This window comes from Haliotis rufescens, unplaced genomic scaffold, assembly GCF_023055435.1.
Source record: "Haliotis rufescens isolate VD_foot unplaced genomic scaffold, xgHalRufe1.0.p SCAF_2, whole genome shotgun sequence".
In the NCBI taxonomy this organism is placed as follows: domain Eukaryota; kingdom Metazoa; phylum Mollusca; class Gastropoda; order Lepetellida; family Haliotidae; genus Haliotis; species Haliotis rufescens.
This window is the reverse complement of record NW_025963890.1, coordinates 67,514,990-67,529,986: the sequence shown is the minus strand read 5'-3', so window position 1 is coordinate 67,529,986 and position 14,997 is coordinate 67,514,990. Positions and strand designations below refer to the sequence as shown.

Here is a 14,997-nt window from a genome sequence, read left to right as displayed (position 1 = left end):
AGATATTTCATACGTAACTTCAATTAAAGTTATTTATGCCAAGGCACCCATATTGTAATCATTCATTATCTCATGACATGACACAAGGGATACGACAGTGTGCTGTTACAGTATTAACGAGAAGCGCTCGCTAAATCTTGTACACTGTACACCAGCAATTCTTAATGTATTACTCGAACGAGGGGATAGTTCTATCCATATGCAACTTCGTTATTACAATGAATACGACGTTTCGGTGAAGACACAAACACCCTTATCAAGCACTGCTATAAAGGAGTTGTATATTCATTGAATTATCCCCCTTTTTCATCACATCAACTTCTAAATGTCACTTTTGTTTTGCGTTACGTTACGATTCATCAACATTAGACAAGAAACTTAAAAGTTAGAAAACATTAAACACCAAAGTATTATTTTCCATGACATGTTTACGACGTGAACATGTTTTCTTTGGTTGAAACATCATTTTATAAGTGAAGAATACGACTTCTGTTTTAACAGTTCAGTAATTCCTGACATGTTTGATAAACACTATCAGCATAATATATATATATCAATCTATGCGTCTGTCTGTATCGTCATCGAAAATCAAAACAAACATGTCAGTTTATGGGTCGCCAGTGACGGCAGTTTTATGACTTGTTTGCCTAGACAGGTGGCTGTTCCGGTCTTTCACGCGCAGAAACAAACATGGCGCCGGTCCTATACCGGGAGACACCGCTCGTGCTGTGCGGAATTACTATGTTTGTTGCTTTCGCGATTTGCCCATTTACTCATAACAGCTGAATGGGTTTAGTCTCATGCTGAAGGTCTGTGCAGTTTGTTGATTTTGTTATCGATACTACTGGGCAATTTGATTAAAATGACACTTTCCGACAATAATAAGCTCCCCTTTACAACCAAATATATACATACTCCCGCCGATATACGTCTCAGGATTCCGCCTCCATGTATACCACCCCACAAAAGAAACTAAATGCTAAAGGCTTCCAAATAATCAATCAATTTTCACGGCCGAACTAACAGTGTGTGTACAGTGAAGAACTAACTCGGTAGCCACAGCTCTACATAACCCCTAGATTAAAAAAACACACCGAAAAACCCTAATCCTTACAAACTCACTAAGTGGACTCCAAGCTAACAAAAACAAACACACAAAAAATCGACCAAAGTTAATTCAACAGATACTCAAAAGCTCCAACAAGCTCCACAATCTAGGTAAAGAAATAGAATTCGTATGGATCCCGTCGGAGTGTTTGGTAAGAACACGCCGACAAAGCAGCTAAAGAAGCATTTCTAAAATTAGAAGAAATAAGCATCAACCTACCAATATTTTAAAACGAGATTAAAAGTATCACTAAGAGTAAAATCCTCCAAAAGGGGCAAAACCAATATCAGAAATCAAACTGTAAACTGAAACAGGTGCTCTAAAAGCCACTAAAAAAAAGTTCTTCATAAATCCAAAAATATCGACAGGGCAATAATCAAATTACAGACAGGGCCCACTAAACTAAACTCTCACCAACACAGAATCAGAAAACTCCAAACAGGTAAATGCCCTCACAGTAACCAAATAGAAACACCTGAACACGCACTATTACACTGCACACACCACCAAAAACACCGAACAACCCTCAAATCCACAATAAACTGTAACAAACAAATGTCTCTGGCAACACTTCTAAACCCACTAAACAACCTACAGAATTTCAAGGCATTAGGCATTGCCTACTAGGCCGCCGCATCTAATAAACTACAAAAACCCAAAGAAGTAAAAAATAAATTAAAAAACCCTTTAAAAAGGTACTCTCTCTCTCTCTCTCTCTCTCTCTCTCTCTCTCTCTCTCTCTCTCTCTCTCTCTCTCTCTCTCCGCCTGTCAAGATTACCTAAAAGTCTGACGCTCTCTGTTACTGTTTGTTTGGTTGATTAAAGGGTTTAGTGTTTTTTGTTGCTATATCTTTTACTTTGGATGGCTGTGTGACTGAATGGTTTCGGTTTAACGCAGCTTTGACGTGTCCGCTTAAAGTGGGAGGAAAGTCCCCGCAATGATGCAGGTCCGACGTATACGTTTACTGCCTTTGAAGATGGCGAGGATGAGTCTATGGTACTAATTGGCCAAGGATCACAACTTAGGATTCGAACCTACATCAGCGAGTAATGTCACGGCACAAAGGACGCAAATCTATCGACCTCGGATGAACTAGTCCTTATTATTTAACTATGCTTGTGCCGTAAAAACAGAAAAGATTAATGGGGTTGACGTCACTTACACAGGGACGTGCATGCTCGCACGCGCGCGTACGTACGTGTGTGTGTGTGTGTGTGTGTGTGTGTGTGTGTGTGCTTGTACTAGCCTGGATTAATGCCGGTTTTAGTGCTAGCCCACTGAGATACCATGTGGCAGTTGTAACAGTAATGCCCCAGGTACCACCTTTAACGTCTTTTGTTATGACGCGACTGATAGCCTTAATGTTAAATAAGGATAAGATATATGGTATACTCTGTACATCACTTGCTTGATAACGGTGTTAGAACCTACCCGAAACGTCGCTCCTAACTGTAATAAAGAAGTTTTTCATCCATATATCTTATCCTCACTTAGTACTCCAACGTCTTAATGCCTCTCAAAGAAGTTGGGCGATCGGGTAACCTGGTGGTTAAAGCGTTCGCTCGTCACGCCGAAGACCAGGATTCGATTCCCGACATGGGTACAATGTGTGAAGCCCATTTCTGGTGTCCCCCGTCGTCATATTGCTAGAATATTGCTAAAAGCGGCGTATAACCTCACTCGCTCACATACTCACTCGCTCACTCACTCACTCACTCACTCACTCACTCACTCACTCACTCACTCACTCACTCACTCACTCACTCACTCACTCACTCACTCACTCACTCACTCACTCATAGAAGTTAACCTTAATGTTGTTTTCCGTCACAACCATCACTTTTCTATGTATACAACGACTGGTTCATCGAGTCTGGGCCTCTGTATACGGTGGTTGAGATAGTACATCGCCATGCCCTACATCACCATGTTATGATTGCATACAATTAGTCAGGTAACCATGGTAAACATCAGATTCCAATTTTAGTCGACTCGAGAGATTAGCATAGGTTCAAGGGACCTACTTTGCCACGGTATTTCACCGGCACCTCAACGCCTAAATGAGAGATAGAATACTTACTTACTTACTTACTTTGGAGATTTAACGTGCGCTTTCCGACTGATGCGTATTTCGCACACGGGCCCGGCCAAGCCATTTAATGTGTTTCCGAAAGGGGCGAAGGTGGTCTGTGCAACCCAAGAGGGGGGTTTTAGGGGTTGCTTATATAGAATTTGGGAATTTTGAGATTTGGAATAGATGCCGATGGGATTGGGGAGGAGAACTAAGGGAGCTGGGTATGGTGGATGTTTGTTTGTTTATGTGATTTTGATTTGGTAGGTTATTGTGTTTTTAGATGCGTTTTATTAGTTCCGTTTTTATTAAGAATACGCCTAAGGCCTTGAAGTTTTCTAGTTTATTTTGTGGGTTTAGTATTGCTTCTAGAGTTAGAGCCTTATTTAGATTGAGGGTGGTTTGTAATGCGGTTCGATGTGTTAGGTAGTGTGTGCAGTGGATGAGTGCGTGTTCTGGGGTTTCTGGTTGTTTGCAGTGTGGGCAGTTACCTGTAGTGTGTTTTTTAAAAAATTGTAGGTGGTTATTTAGGTTGGTGTGTCCTGATTGGAGTTTAGTGATTACTCTGTCGATTTTTTTCGATGGATGGAGAATTTTGGGTTTGGTTAGTGGTTTGCTGAGCACTTTTTTGATTTGGCTATTTGAGTTTAGATATAGGTTATGCCATTTTTTGGTGATTTTTTGCTTGTTTACACTTTTAATTTCTGATTTTGAGATGGGTAAGTTTTAGCTTATTTCTGGGATTTTGAGGGATAGTTTAGCTGCTTTATCGGCGTTTTCGTTACCGTATATTCCTACGTGGGCGGGTATCCACAAGAAGGTTATTCGTTTGCCTGCCTTAGTTAGGTCGTTGGAGCTTTTAAGTATTTGATTTATTAATTTAGGTCGGTTTTTGGTATTTTTGTTTTGGAGTGCTTGCAGTCCACTTAGGGAGTCGGTAAGTATTAGGATATTTTTGTGTTTTTTGGATTCTTGATTATGGAGGGCTGAGGCCATGCCCATTAGTTCTGCCGTGAATATTGATTGGTTGTTTGGGAGTCGGAAGGATCGTGTGGTTTTAGTTGGTTGTGTGGTATGGACTCCGAAACCTGTGTGTTTGGAGGTCGGATCTGAGGATCCGTCCGTGTAAATGTGACACCAATTTGGCCAATTTTCGTGTATGTATGCTAGTGTGGTAGTTTTAGCTATGTTTGGGTCGGTTTGTTTATTTATTTGGCTAGCTAGTGTTGTGTCTATTTTGGGTATTTTAAGTTTAGGGGTGAAGATATTTGATTGTTTGCAGTTTTGTTTAAGATTTTTAATTTGGTGTTCATTTAGGTAGTTTGTTATTCTTTGGGATATTGGGGTAAGTAAGGGGTGTTTGCGAGCTAGAGCTTGGTTTTTGGGGCTGATGTTTTGGTTTATTAAGTTTTGGATGAGAGGGTTTGATTGGGACGCGGCCCAGAAATTTAAGCTTAGCTGTTCCCTGCGTAGACTTAGTGGCATTTCTCCTGTTAAGGCCTGAAGTGAGGTGTAGGAGGTGCCATGTTGGGTGCGTGTAATTAGTTTGAGAGCCTGATATTGTATTGAGATAGAATACTTCTGATTTGACAATTTAAACACATTTGCTCATTCATTTTCAAACGGTTTTTTTAAAAAAAAGTGTCTAATGCAATGACAGGTATATTTATTTAACAGTATGAGTGAGGAATGGTTATAAATCGCGAAAACAAAAGAAACAAGATTTGACATATTGTAACTTTAGCAGTATGAATCAGCAATAAATCTTAATTAAACCCCCCACGAGAGACGTCGCCAATTGTCTGTCACATCTCCCAGCCAACGTGGGATTCAGTTCTACCACAGACACGCTGTTAAACCCAGCGTCTAGCAAACTCGTGTCAATTGTTTTATTGCAACCAATTTCAGTTGTTGTCAATGAGACAGATAGGTAAAGACAACAAACTGACATCAGTTATCTCCCTTTGAGCGATACTTTAAAGGCCTAATTATACTGAAGTGATGTAGGTTGGCGTGACGAAGTATTAATGATACCGTCGGATGGGTAAATATATGTTAGGGTTACAATACGGACACACTGACCTCTGGTCACCATTCAACGGGCACCTGTTACAAGCTGGCCACCCTTGACCGTCATGGTTTGGGACGTTTCAAGATTATACTCAAATGGGAATGAACGCCAATATAAACACGGCGGATCTAAATTAGGTTCCTAGAACGCTTTTGTGAACAAAGAGGTCAGGCTTAACAGGACAAATACTTCTTATAAATGACTGTTTGAAACTTAAGTGTCAGTACAATAGGTGGACTAAATATAACGTTATAAAGATACATGTTATCAAGAAGTGACAATAAATGATGGCATTGTCATTAAATTAACCCTATTTCCGCTTTTATGATTCTGAAACAAATTAAGCACATCTTTCAATAGTTTTGGTACAAGGTAGATGGGGTTTTGATAATAAAATAACACATACTATTTAATTGTTTTAATCAGAAATAAATATTCCTGTTCAATGTTGAGGAAAGAAAACACCACGTGCATATGTTGAGGAGAAAAACACCAAGTGCATGTGTTGAGGAGAGAAACACCACGTGCATATGTTGAGGAGAGAAACACCACGCGCACATGTTGAGGAAAGAAAACTCCACGTGCGTATTTGGTGAGAAGAGAAACTCCACGTGCATATGTTGGGAAAGAAAACTCCACGTGTGTATGTTGAGGAGAGAAAACTCCATGTGCGTAAGTTGAGGAGAACACGTAGTGCTGTTTTCAAGGTAGAGCTGCTTCACCTGGAATCTGCCCGGCGTTAAATTGGATTTGGAACTGGTCGCGCAGGTGAAAAAGAACGCAAATTAGGCACAATTTCCTCACGTTAACTTTGAAACAGAAGTACATTTGAGAAAACCTGCTTTGCAACAGTGACATACAAGCTGTGGAAATTGAGACGTGGTGCTGCTGTTCAATAGAAGGTTCTGTAGGGTAGCCATGTGAATGGTTGTCTCGTTACACCCTAGACCAGGTTCGATTCCCACACATAGGTACAGCGAGTGATGCCCATCCTCGGTGACCTACACACTGCTAGACTATCGCTAAAAGCGTAACAAAAGCAAACTCATTCGCTTTATCTCGTGGCTTTTTTGTCATTATGATTAATTTTGAAACTTCTCCTTCATCAATCAGAATCATGTACTATACAAAGTGCAATATGACATATTTCCGAAACGTCCGATCGTGCGATTTATCAAAACGACAATTGCTATGCACTATTTTTAAAGAAATATTATCGTTGGTATTTTCAGCCTTGGATATTATTTGTGAAAACTTCTTATTTATTATTTACATGTTGTTTGTAGTAAGTTTAACACCAATTTTTGAAGTAATAGACATTGTCAAACATGTTGACCGCAGTTGATGAGGCAACACATGCAAGTATGACAAGCCATCCCGTAAGTGTGTCCTGGACCATACCAGAGACTCTTTGACAATTTTACTTACACAAAGATCTGATAAATAATACGGTATTTGTCTGCCTAAAGCTGAATTGTATATTTATTTGTTGTGTTTTTTTAATATAGTTTCGTGATATGTCATAAAGTTATGTATATTTTCCAATGTTATTAAATGTGATATATAAATAATTATATTATATGTAATATTGTAATATTTAAGCACTCTGTCCGAGTGGGCGTTCTTCTTCTCCTTCTTCTTCTTCTTCTTCTCCTTCTTCCAGTTTCGATTTTTCGTTTCTCATTTCACTCATTGCCACTTTACGAATGAAACACTAAATACTCTAAGAACACGGTTCGATTATTGTACGTTGTTCAACGCTGCATTCAGCAATATTCTAGCTTTCACGACGCAATTGGGATACGATGACATGTATCAACCAAGTTAGCGAGCCTGACTACTGTAATTTTAAGAAACTTCACTGAATTCGTACTATGCTTCAGATTATATATATATAGTTATTAATTATACCAATAATGAATTATTTGACTGTCCAAATTACAATCAGATTCGAGAATCGCTTAATTATGTTCAAATATTTGAAAGATGTGAACTCCGCTCTTTGCGTTATTATGGGAATACCAACACCGAAGTATTTTATGCTCCACCTTACATTTCTATGAATTGTGAAACAGAACTATTAGCATATAACATGGCCATATGTTGTTGCAGTTACGTTGTAAGTACGCCCTACCATCGGAGGAGAAAAGGGTTTAATAAGTAGCATGCAACCGAGACCACGTGTGCCCGATTTACTCCCGCTGAACTCTCGCGTTGTCACTCCAACTGTGTTCACGCGAGATCGTAAATCACGCGAAAACCGCATCATCCCCGGTCCGTGCCCATATTAACACTATGACTGCTGTGTTGCTGCCACCAAGCCATACGCTGCGTCTTGTGGGTGCTCATACAGTCTACTTGTCCAGCGGCAAATGTAGCAGGCTATACTACTCAACGTTTGATAAGGATATTCATGTGCAATATATTGGTAACTGAGAACATTGAAAAAGTATGAAACAGCTCAGTATCTCTGTTTCAAATTGAGATTATGCAGCTACACGCCTAGTAGTGAGAGGGTGAGTTGGGGTTAACTCCGCTTCGAACAGTATTCCAGTCATACGGCCTGTCTGCTTAATTTAGGAGGAAAGCTCGAAGTGATGAAAGTCTTAGACGTTTACGATTTTGGTGAAACCCACGAGCACGGGTATATGGTTCTGACAAACCTAGAATCGGGGCGGACCGGGATTCGAACCCACGATCATTTGTTTCAGGCGTTCCCAAGGGGTCAAAGGGACGCAACTCTGAACAGCGAATTGCGGCGCCTTAGTCGACGGGTCTACCCGGGCCATCTCCACCCATACTTGGGTATACAATTAACCAGTTAGCTGTTTCAGTTTATCTATTATATAGTTCACTTTTTATGTTGGTGTCTTTTCTGCATATAAGGGGTGTACAACGTATGACGTATTTGTACAAGGAAAGACAGCTGTACGATATGTAGTCAAGATCCGAAATCTGCAGATACATATACATGTACATGTACAATCACTGGATTGTCTGGTCCAGGTTCGATTATTTACAGAATGTCGTCATATAGGTGGAATATGAATGCGGCGTTTAGCAACAAACAAAAGTAATATTTTAACGTCTTTACTGAGACTAGGAAGGGTGAGAGGTGGGATACGAGGTGATTTCAAGTCAATCAACTGCGTAACATGGACGATCTCAAGTTAGTCGACTAAGAAATAAGGGTGATATCAAGTCAGTCGACAGAGATATATGGGTGATCACAAGTTAGTCTTTCTGAGATATATGCGTGATCTCAAGTCATTCCTCTGTCTGAGATATATGGGTGATCATACGTCAGTCTACTGCTGAGATATAGGTGTAGTCTCAAGTCATTCTACTGAGATAAATGGGTGATCTCAAGTTGGTCTACTACGCTGAGATATCCCCAATGGTGATTCCGGGTTAGAATAGGTCCCCAGCAAGCTAGGTTGGCCGTATGAGGCGACTTCATGGGTCGAGTGGTCATCTTCATACGACGAGCGCATCTGTTAAGATGTTGCCTCAACGACTGACCACTGACATCTTATCACTCACGCCCTCTAATGACCCTACGCTCATGGCTATAAGCAGGGGTCGACATCACGATGCGAGCGGTCAGCAGATCTTGACCAACACATGTGGGCTTGATGACAAGCGCTACTTCAGTGAGAACTGAATCGCTTGACATAAAGAATTTGTCATTGGCTGTAGAGCGGAAATTCTCATACACCGAAACACATGTGCCGGGACATTATACCCACGTTAATTGTTGATGAGGTTATGATCAGGGTAACGTGTATTTTCTGTAATTGTGTATGTTTCCTTCTAAATTGGGTTCGCGTAGTTTAAGAAATCTAAAATTATCACCCTGACCCGTACGAATCACAGGAACTCGTTACTGGTTAGTAACTAAAATATATACCCCCTATATATAAAACATAAGGAACAGATGCATATCTTATGCAAAACACAAGGAACAGATGCATATCTTATGCAAAAAGCGAGGAACAGAGAAGACGAAGAAAATGTATTGTGCATAAACACCCACAGGGGGCAGGGTACAAAGCATGAAGATGACTTGTTGTAATGAAAAGTTATAAACATCGATGTACACAATGGAATACAAATATTGCTATGATTAAGGTCTAGAGAGGAGATGCGGATTGTCTTTGCATGACCATTTTGTAAACGAAATGAGAGATAATTTTTGCAAAAGGCACTGGTGGATTTAGTAGTATTTTATATACTGGGTGCATAGCTAAGGCGGTCGATGAATTTAGTTCCTGTCTCAGATCTTTGTAGAGAGGAAGTGTTCCTCGTCTTCTGATTCATTAATATTACAGTATCTTCCTCAGTCAATTTGAAGGTCGTGAGCACTGAGTCTTAGCCTCGTAACTGCTTTGCACTGTTCTAAATGCGGTGGTTACTTTCAGATATAGTTATGTAAAACACGAGGAACGGATGCATATCTTATGCAAAACACGAGGAACAGATGTAGATATGGTATGCAAAACATGAGGAACTGATGCATATCTAATGAAAACACGAGGAACAAATGCATATCTTATGCAAAACACGAGGAACAGATGCATATCTTATGCAAAACACGAGCAACAGATGCATATCTTATGCAAAACACGAGCAACAGATGTAGATATCTTATGCAAAACACAAGGAACAGATGTAAATGTTGTATGCAAAACACGAGGAACAAATGCATGTTATAAGGACTTGACTGATTGCTAGCATCGTCTATCCCCCATACCCTGACGTAGATCGTTCTCAGGCTGTATACAGAAACATTGCTCAATACGGCGGCGTTAAACAACACTCACTCATTCATTCATTTTGACCTAGACAAAAGTGACTGAAGGAGTTATAAGAAGTTGTATGGAATTGACAAAAACATCATTTAATTTCTGTACTTTGGACAAGATTTGTGATTTTCGGTCGTGACCTTGGAAATTACGCTAATTACTCCACCATTGTTGATGTGATTAGTGCGCATGCGTGACAAGGGTGTTTCGTGATAAATGTACCACGTGGGTACACACACGCTCGACTGTGTGTAATTATCTATACAGTGAGATATAGCAGACCGTTATCGCATTGTAAATGTGCCACTTATCTTGAATAGTTTCCCCTCAGCTTCATCTTCTTTATTGTTCACAGGGAACTCGGGATTCCTATCTTCAACCCTTTTTGTAATTGCACACACCAGGGATTCTGGTACACACATAGCTTTGGTGTAGCTCAGTGACATCTATATATGACCCCCTTCTTTAAACACACACACACCCCCCCCCCCCCCCCCCCCCCCCCTCCCAAATAGTAGCCATCCCTTTTGTATACACACGACCTTTATAAACACTTAAGACAACAACAACAACACGGAGAGTGAGTGAGAATGGTTTTAGACTGCTTCTAATACGACCGGGAACGCCAAGAACAGACTTAAAAGACTGTACTTATCGAAATGATCACGACTCTTCGGTGTGGTGAGCCAACGATTTGACCAGTAGCCACTATCCTTCCCACCGTACTTCTTACAGCAAAGTCTTCAGTCTAGACTAACATCTAGTCTCTGAAATGAACATAATTTACAGAAGAAAAAAAAGTTGTTAAATTATAGTTATAGATATAATAGAAAGGAGCCCAGGGACTTTCTTCAGTATTCTAGACTTGCATGGGCTGTATTGGATATATTTGTTTCAGGTCCTGCACCATCAGTATGGAATATATATATATTTTCTGAAACCAAAACCAATCTAAAATTATAAAAAAAAAGTCTAGGCAGCTCTATTCCACATGTAGGCAGTGTCAGGAAAAGATGTTTTTTGGAGGAGAGAAATGTGTTGTGTAATAAAAATAATTCAGACTAAATGTATATGTTAGTCTATGGAGTTTTATTTAAACTCCCGGGCAAAAGAAAGATAGACGCACTTGAAACTTGACCTCAAAAATAACGATCGAACGGTGGTATCAAAACGTTACGAGGATGAAAACTGCCACCAAAACAATGCAATGAAAACGTAAGGCCCAAAACACAACTATGACAGGAGTTTCAAATACATTACCATCGAATAAACATTTCCTGTTTGTTTCATTCTTGACCACCATTAAACATGGGCGTATATTTTCTTTTGCCTGGCACTTTAGTCATATACACTGCCTCTAACATACGTTTGTGCGGGCGGGCGGGCGGGCGGGCGGGCGGTAATGTTTTCGCCCTACGGGTAATGTGTTTAGAGCATATAGTAAGATATGCGATTATATACATACAGTAAACTACGGTTATAACGAACACGCTTATAACGAACTGACCGATATAACGAACTTACTTGTTAGCCCCGGCCATGTGTTGCATATATGCTATATATGCTTATAACGAACTTCGGTTATTACGAACTGAAATGGGTGGTCCCTTTCAGTTCGTTATAACCGTAGTTTACTGTATATCGTTAAACCCCTCTCACTATTTCATAGAAATGAATTTCTACATTTGTTTTAAAAGTACCTGATGTCGTACATACGGTGTTTAAACGAGGTATAATTATACATACTGTGTTTGAATAATAAATACTGTAGTAACCATGGTAACACGGGGTAAAATTATACACACTTTATTTATGTGGTGTAATACTAGTACTGTACATAATCTGTTTAGAGGCGGTAATAATAGTCATACAGTATATTGACTGGTCAACACTACAATTACACAAATTAGTTTCAAAATCCATTTCAACAACATTATCGTAAAATACTTCATATTCAAACAAGTAAGACCCACCCCAGTGCGTGATAATCGGTGCATGCTAAACCATATGACGCGCCTGCAGGACGCCTGACATGTTACATAATGCTGGTTCAACCGAGGCCTGTTTTCAGCCAGCCATCAACACTGATATTATCAGACCAGCGCCCATCTCTGTATTTGTCAGAAGATGGAAATGAGCCATATCAGAGACATTTCTCCACTGATACCGCTGCGTATCGCCATTACAAGGAATGCTTTCTGCCTCGAACGATGGTCAAGATGTTTATCACGTTGAATGCTGCGATTGTCAGAGAAGCGATGGTTGGCCTGCTAGTGTGTGTGTTATGTATAATAGAAACCATGTGTTGGATTACACAGAAACACGGAATATTATCATGTAATCACCGTATGTTTCACAGAAGTCAAGACCGCTATTCAGACTTTAATAATCATAACCCTGGAATGTGTATTGTCGTAACTGCGTTAAGGGGTTTCAACCCTACAAATCGGTGAAGATCCAGGTTAGAATAGGTCTTCAGCACCACATATAAAAGGCGAGGCGACTAACGGGATCGGGTGGTCAGACTTGCTGACTGGGTTGATGCATGTCATCGTATCCCAATTGCGTAGATCGATGCTCATAATGTCAATCATTGGATTGTCTGGTCCAGACTCGATTATTTACAGACCGCCGTCATATAGCTTGAATATTGCTGAGTGCGGCGTTAACAAACAAACGTAAGTCGCCTCTTACGACAAGCATAGTCGCCTTTTACGGCAAGCATGGGTTGCTGAAGACCTGTTCTACCCCGGATCTTCACGGGTCTGACCCGCTTTTGAGTGGTAGTGGTAGTGGTAGCCACAGTGGCAGACACTTTGTTGGAACTTTCTAAAATGCTGAACACCCTGTAATTTATAGCAGTAGCAGCAGTTGAAATTCAGTGAGAGCTGGAACTGTAGCAATATTAATATTAATAATAACAATAACATAACCTTAGGAGTAGAAGTAGCAGTAGCAGTAGAAGTAGGTGTAGACATATAAATAGAAGTACGAGTAGCAAAAACAATAGCAGTAGGGGGATGTGGAGGAGCAGTAGTAACATCATCAGCAGTATTATCGTTATCATTATTATTGGTAATGGTAGTGGCAGCAGTAGTAGTTTTGATTTTTTGATTCAGCGCCCAGGGCCTTGGAACGCCACCTGGCGGTTGATGGATCTGAGGTTTACGGGGCTACTGCAGCTGACAGAGACATCACCGATATCCCACAGGCGGCTGTCCAGTTCCCCGGCACCGCGTGGTCAGTGGCGAGATAACGCTTGACCACTTGTCATCACTGCTGATAGAAACTGATACTCCTTGTTCCTGAATTGACACTATCTGCTGATTCTAAGGTGCTATATTCTAACTAAAAATGATTAAGATACCAATACATTCAGAACAGTTGAACAGCGTCGCTTTTGAAAGCACGAAACCCACGTCAATCTGCCCTTTCTAGATTTGTGATCCTCGTGATAATAATAATGATGATAGAAATAGTGTCAGTGTTGGAACCTGTATTACGTTGCTTCTCTGTGACGGAGCAGAAATAAATGAACAAGAATTAAAAAATTCCGCTCAGCAAGTATGCAAGGTGAGTCATTTATGATGGTATGATTGATCAATCTCATACTGAATTAGATATACTTGTAAAGGAATACATACAGTGAGAAAATGTCATGATTAGCATATAAGCCTTTAAAAGTTACAAATAAATAATTGTTCTTTTGCGTATTGGGATATTGTCAAACAATACAGTTATATATCAAATTCGGTATTTGTTTCAAATGTTTTCAGTATGCTTCCTTATGCTTTAGTTTCAGGCAGTCGACACGCCGTTTACCGAACTCTTCGAACTTTATATGTTTGTTATGTCCGGGAATAATGACGCAATCTCAATGTTCCATAAGTCCACAGTTACCATCTTGGCCTAGGATGTTGGGGACGTCTCAGAGAAAATATATTTTGCACGGCACTTCTTAACCTACAAACAAACTTGAACTCTAAAAAGACAATCCATAATGTCTTGCTTTTGTTATACTCCCTGTTAATTAAACATTAAAGAATGAATTAAGTGAAAAGTATTAACTTAAATCTCTAAATTGATTTTCTTCTATGTTAATACTTTGTTATTGCAAGCATTCGCAATAAATACCACTTATCTTGACATTTTGAAATAACTTTTTGATATTCCCCAAAGTACAAAAAAGTCATGTGAATGTTTGTATTGGTCTACGGCGGTTACTTTACCAACAAACTCGCTTAGCACAAGGCTCTTTAGAGTGACTCCCCCTTTGTTTACAGTGATGCATTCTGGTATAGATATTTCTCATGGCGGCCTCTTAGAACAGGATTTGACATGATTTACACATGTCGAATTATATAATAACTAATTAAGAAGACACTTGTTGTTTCCAAAAGTGAAGGTATTTATAATTTGATGTCTATTTTGTCTGTTAGTGTAATTATACAAAGTTTCTTTAAGTGGATCGCCTATGTGCAGTTATTTAATAGCCCTGCATTTCCGGACAGTAGCAGATCTAGCATTGACAACCATCCACGAAATGTAATTATCTCCAGTACATTGCCTGAATGTCCTATCATCACTTTGGATTTCAAGGCTGAAATATGGTTAACCTCGGGTATTCAAATGTTATCATCAATTCCACGTTAGCATATTGTTACAATGTCATAAAAGTAGCGTTGTTTGATGTGACCGGCAATAATAAATAATAAAAAAGTGCTAACATCACCGCCCCTCAACATGCAAGGATAGGTTGCTGTTTACCCACTGTAGCGTATTTGGTTTGGTAAATGTGTATGTTTGTTTGGTGCTCCTACTATAGCAGCATTCGAAGCAGTCATACTTAAGACACTGTGCTTACATTTGTGTAGTATACTGTCCGGCAATGTCAGAGATCCATTTCAATATATTTTTGGCAATAAGAGTTTGTGTGTGTCG

At 39.8% G+C, this 14,997-nt stretch overlaps 1 protein-coding gene across 1 annotated transcript in view; it reads left to right on the top strand.

Moving 5' to 3' along the window:
- The first annotated feature begins 14,362 nt into the window (after nucleotides 1–14,362).
- The window catches only part of LOC124134597, a 71,304-nt gene continuing 70,669 nt past the window's right edge, over nucleotides 14,363–14,997 (top strand). Inside the window, exon 1 of the mRNA XM_048400441.1 lies at nucleotides 14,363–14,461. The gene's annotated coding sequence lies outside the window, so the exon portion shown is untranslated. The remainder of the gene's footprint in view (nucleotides 14,462–14,997) is intronic.